Genomic DNA, 5,961 nt, shown 5'->3' with positions numbered 1-5,961 from the left:
GAGAGTCTGGAGAAGGGTTTATCAGTCAGTACTCTAAAGGGTCAGATTTCGACTCTGTCGATTCATTTGCAGAAACGTCTGGCAATTTTGCCAGATGTTCAATCTTTTGTCCAGGCTTTGTTTAGAATAAGACCTGTGTTTAGGTCAATTGCTCCTCCTTGGAGTCTTAATCTTCTCCTCAGGGTTCTGCAGCAGACTCATTTTAAGCCTATGCATTCTGTTGATATTAAATTATTGTCCTGGAAGGTTTTGTTTCTACTGGCAATTTTCTCTGCCCGTAGAGTTTCTGAGCTTTCGGCTGTATAGTGGGAACCTCCTTATCTTATTTTTCATGCGGATAAGGCGGTCCTCCGTACTAAATTAGGATTCCTACCCAAGGTGGTTTCGGAACGCAATATTAACCTAGAAATTGTTGTTCCTTCATTTTGTCCTAATCCTTCCTCTCAGAAGGAACGGTTGTTGCACAATCTGGATGTTGTGCGTGCTCTGAAGTTCTATTTGCAGGCTACTAAAAATTTTCTTTAATCTTCTGCTCTTTTTGTTGTATTTTCGGGTAAGTGGAAGGGTCAAAAGGCCAGTTCTTCTACTCTCTCCTTTTGGCTGAGAACCGTTATTCAATTGGCTTATAAGACAGCTGGACAGCAGCCTCCAGAGAAAATTACGGCTCACTCCACTAGGGCTGTCGCTTCCTCTTGGGCCTTTAAAAATGATGCTTCCATGTAACAGATTTGCAAGGCGACCACTTGGTCATCATTGCATACTTTTTCAAAATTTTAAAAATGTGATGTTTTTGTTCAGCTGAGGCTTCTTTTGGGAGGAAAGTTCTTCAAGCGGTGGTGCCTTCTGTTTAGGTTCGCCTGTCTTGTGTATCCCTCCCTTCCATTCTTTGGACTCTAGCTTGGGTATTGGTTCCCACTAGTAATTGAATAGATTTGTGGACTCTCCATGCCATTGGAAAGAAAATATAATTTATGCTTACCTGATAAATTATTTTCTTTCCTGGCATGGAGAGTCCACGACCCGCCCTTATGTTAATCTTAAGATGGCTTTTGTCATTTTCTAAACCTCAGGCACCACTATACCCTTTGGGGCATATTTATCAAGCTCCGTATGGAGCTTAATGCCCCTTGTTTCTGGCGAGCCTTTAGGCTCGCTGGAAACAAAAGTTATGAAGCAGCGATCTAAAGACCGCTGCTCCATAACTTGTCCGCCTGCACTGAGGCCGCGGACAGAAATCAACCCGATCAAATACGATTGGGTTGATTGACACCCCCTGCTAGCGGCCAATCTGCAGGGAGCGGCATTGCACAAGCAGTTCACAAGAGCTGCTGGTGCAATGATAAATGCCGACAGCGTATGCTGTCGGCATTTATCAATGTGCGGTGGACTTCGTATCATGTCCACGTATCAATGGACTTCGTATCATGGCCGCTCGCACATTGATAAATATGTCCCTTTGTGTCTTCTTCTCTTTCCATGATTTCTCGGCTGAATGACTGGGGATTGTGGGAAGTGAGAGGATACTTGAAGCTTTGCTGGGGTGTTCTTTGCCTCCACCCGATGGCCAGGAGTTGAATTCCCACTAGTAATTGAATGGATTTGTGGACTCTCCATGCCAGGAAAGAAAATAATTTATTAGGTTAGCATCAATTATATATTTTCCATTCTCCCTCTTATTTTTTTCCTACACTCACATTCCTCTGCCTTCCTCTATCTCTCTCTCTCTTTACCCTTTTCTTTTCTCTCTTTCTTCCTCTCTCATCTCTCCCCACCCTGACTCTCCTCCAACCACTTTCTTTTCTCCTTCTTCCTTGTCTGGTTATTTTTACTGTCTTCACCGTCTCTCTTTCCAACACCATCGCCTCCCTTTCAATAATAAAAAATAAATATAACAGGCTTACAGGTTTTGGAAACAAAAGGACTTGTTAATAAAGATAACATCGGAACAAAGTTCTGTTGTAAACACTTGCTGTGAAAATGAAATTACACGATTGTCTATACGAATATGTGATTTCAAGGCTGGTATTGGATCATGGGGGACAGCCTACGCTGCTAGGCTTGCTACATTTAGTCACCAATCAGCAAGTGCTACCCAGGTGCTGAAGCAAAAATGGTCCGTCTCCTAAGCTTATATTCCTGCTTTTCGAATAAAGATACCAAGAGAACAAATATAAATTGATAATAGAAGTAAATTAGAAGGTTGCTTAAAATTGCATGCTCTATCTGAATCATGAAAGAAAAAAAATATTGGGTTTTATATCCATTTAACCTGTTAGTGACCAGACCATTTTTCAATTTTCTTACCGTTTGGGACCAAGGCTATTTTTAAATTTCTGCAGTGTTTGTGTTTAGCTGTAATTTTCCCCTTGCTCATTTACTGTACCCACACATATTATATACCGTTTTTCTTGCGATTAAATATACTTTGTAAAGATACCATTATTTTCATCATATCTTCTAATTTATATAAAAAAAATTATAACATATGATGAAAAAATTAAAAAAACACACTTTTTCCAACTTTGACTCCCAAAATCTGTTACACATCTACAACCACCAAAAAACACCTATGCTAAATAGTTTCTAAATTTTGTACTGAGTTTAGAAATACCGTCGGCTAGATTACGAGTCTTGCGTTATGAGCTGTGCAGTGCTAACGTGCAGTTTATTGTCACCGCTCACTTACCTGCAGCGCTGGTATTACAGGTTTTTTACAAACCCGGCATTAAAAGGCAAGAAGTGAGCGTAGAGCAAAATTGTGCTCCATACCGCACTCCAATACCAGCGCTGCTTAAGTCAGTGGTGAGCTGGTCTTACGTGCTTGTGCACGATTTCCCCATAGACATCAATGGGGAGAGCCGGCTGAGAAAAAGTCTAACACCTGCCAAAAAGCTGCGTAAAACTCAGTAACCCATAATCTGCCGCTCCGGACATCGCCGCCACCTACATTATACTTATTAACCCCTAATCTGCTGCCCCCAACATCGCCGACACCTACATTATATTTATTAACCTCTATTCTCCCTCCCCCAATGTCGCCGCAACCTACCTATATTTATTAACCCATAATCTGCCGCCCTTTTCAGGGCAATGGGGAGCTTAAGTTTTCTTAGTTAGGATTTTATTTGGGGGTTGGTTGTGTGGGTGGTGGGTTTTACTGTTTGGGGGTGTTGTTTGTATTTTTTTTTACAGGTAAAAGAGCTGATTTCTTTGGGGCAATGCCCTGCAAAAGGCCATTTTAAGGGCTATTGATAGTTTAGTTTAGGCTAGGGTTTTTTTTTATTTTGAGGGGGCTTTTTTTTTTTATTTTGATAGGGCTATTAGATTAGGTGTAATTAGTTTAAAGATCTTGTAATTTGTTTTTTATTTTCTGTAATTTAGTGTTTTGTTTTTGTGTGATTTAGCTAATTTAATTTAATGTATTTAATGTTGTAGTGTAGTGTTAGGTGTTATTGTAACATAGGTTAGGTTTTATTTTACAGGTCAATTTGTATTTATTTTAGCTAGGTAGTTATTAAATAGTTAATAACTATTTAGTAACTATTCTACCTAGTTAAAATAAATACAAACTTGCCTGTAAAATAAAAATAAACCCTAAGCTAGCTACAATGTAACTATTAGTTATATTGTAGCTAGCTTAGGCTTTATTTTATAGGTAAGTATTTAGTTTTAAATATGAATAATTTAGGTAATGATAGGAATTTTATTTAGATTTATTTAAATTATATTTAAGTTAGGGGGTGTTAGGCTTAGGTTTAAATGGTTAATAAATTTAGAATAGTGGCGGCGACGTTGGGGACGACTGGCAGATTAAGGGTTAATAAATGTAGGTAGGTGGCGGCGATGTTGGGGGCAGCCGATTAGGGGTTAATAAATATAATGTAGGTTGCGGCAATGTCCGGAGCAGAAGATTAGGGGTTAATAAGTATAATGTAGGTGGCGGCGATGTTAGGGGCGGCAGATTAGGGGCTAATAATATTTAACTAGTGTTTGTGATGCAGGAGTGCGGCGGTTTAGGGGTTAATATGTTTATTCTAGTGGCAGCAAAAAAATTTATTATAGTGTTTGCAATGCGGGAGGGCCTTAATAGGTAGTTTATGGGTGTTAGTGTACTTTTTAGCACTTTAGTTATGAGTTTTATGCTACAGCGTTGTAGTGTAAAACTCATAACTACTGACTTTAAAATGCGTTAGGAATCTTGTCGGTAGAGGCTGTAACGTTCACTTTTTGGCCTCCCAGGACAAACTCATACCAGCGCTATGGAAGTCCCATAGAAAAAAGGGTTTACGAACTTTACGTAAGTCGGTTTGCGGTAAGGGCAAAAAAGTGTGCAGTGCCCCTAAACCTGCAAGACTCGTAATACCAGCGGGCGTAAAAAAGCAGCGTTAGGACCTGTTAACGCTGCTTTTTCACCTTACCGCAAAACTCGTAATCTAGGCACAAATGTTTAAATGTTCTTTGCTTTTTTTGCAAGTTATAGGGCAAGTACAAGTAGCACTTTGCTATTTCCAATCAGCCAATAGAATGCAAGCTCAATCCTATTGGCTGATGAAATCAGCCAATCGGAAACTAAGGGACGCCATCTTGGAAGATGTCACTTAAAGAGATATTCATTCTGAAGAAGACGTCGATTGAAGAGGATGCTCCGCGCCGGATGTCTTGAAGATGGAGCCGCTCCGCGTCGGAAGGATGAAGATAGAAGATGCCGTCTGGATGAAGATTTCTGCCCGTCTGGAGGACCACTTCTGCCGGCTTCATTGAGGACATCTTGCCTCTTGGATGAGGACTTCTCCCGGTAAGTGAATCTTCGGGGGATAGTGTTAGGATTTTTTAAGGGTGTATTGGGTGGGTTTATTTTTTTGGTTAGGGCTTTGGGCAGCAATAGAGCTAAATGCCCTTTTAAGGGCAATGCCCATCCAAATACCCTTTTCAGGGCAATGGGGAGCTTAGTTTTTTTTAGTTAGGCTTTTATTTGGGGGGTTGGTTGTGTGGGTGGTGGGGTTTACTGTTGGGGGGTTGTTTTGTATTTTTTTTACAGGTAAAAGAGCTGATTTCTTTGGGGCAATGCCCCACAAAAGGCCCTTTTAAAGGCTATTGATAGTTTAGTTTAGGCTAGGGTTTTTTATTTTAGGGGGGCTTTTTTTATTTTGATAGAGCTATTAGATTAGGTGTAATTAGTTTAAAGATCTTGTAATTTGTTTTTTATTTTCTGTAATTTAGTGTTTTTTGGGGGGATTTAGCTAATTTAATTTAATTTATTTAATTGTATTTAATGTAGGGAATTCATTTAATTGTAGTGTAGTGTTAGGTGTTATTGTAACATAGGTTAGGTTTTATTTTACAGGTCAATTTGTATTTATTTTAGCTAGGTAGTTATTATATAGTTAATTATTTAGTAACTATTCTACCTAGTTAAAATAAATACAAACTTGCCTGTAAAATAAAAATAAACCCTAAGCTAGATACAACAATGTAACTATTAGTTATATTGTAGCTAGCTTAGGGTTTATTTTATAAGTAAGTATTTAGTTTTAAATAGGAATAATTTAGGTAATGATAGGAATTTTATTTAGATTTACTTAAATTATATTTAAGTTAGTGGGTGTTAGGGTTGGGGTTAGACTTAGGTTTAAAGGGTTAATAAATTTAGAATAGTGGCGGCGACGTTGGGGACGGCAGATTAGGGGTTATTAAATGTAGGTAGGTGGCGGTGATGTTGGGGCAGCAGATTAGGGGTTAATAAATATAATGTAGGTTGCGGCGATGTTCGGAGCGGAAGATTAGGGGTTAATAAGTATAATGTAGGTGGCGGCGATGTTAGGGGCGGCAGATTAGGGATTAATAATATTTAACTAGTGTTTGTGATGCGGGAGTGCGGCGGTTTAGGGGTTAATATGTTTATTCTAGTGGTGGCGATGTCCAGAGTGGCAGATTAGGGGTTAAAATTTTTATTATAGTGTT

This window comes from Bombina bombina, chromosome 1, assembly GCF_027579735.1.
Source record: "Bombina bombina isolate aBomBom1 chromosome 1, aBomBom1.pri, whole genome shotgun sequence".
NCBI classification, from domain to species: domain Eukaryota; kingdom Metazoa; phylum Chordata; class Amphibia; order Anura; family Bombinatoridae; genus Bombina; species Bombina bombina.
The sequence above is the reverse complement of the archived record's forward strand: the minus strand, read 5'-3'. Positions refer to the sequence as shown.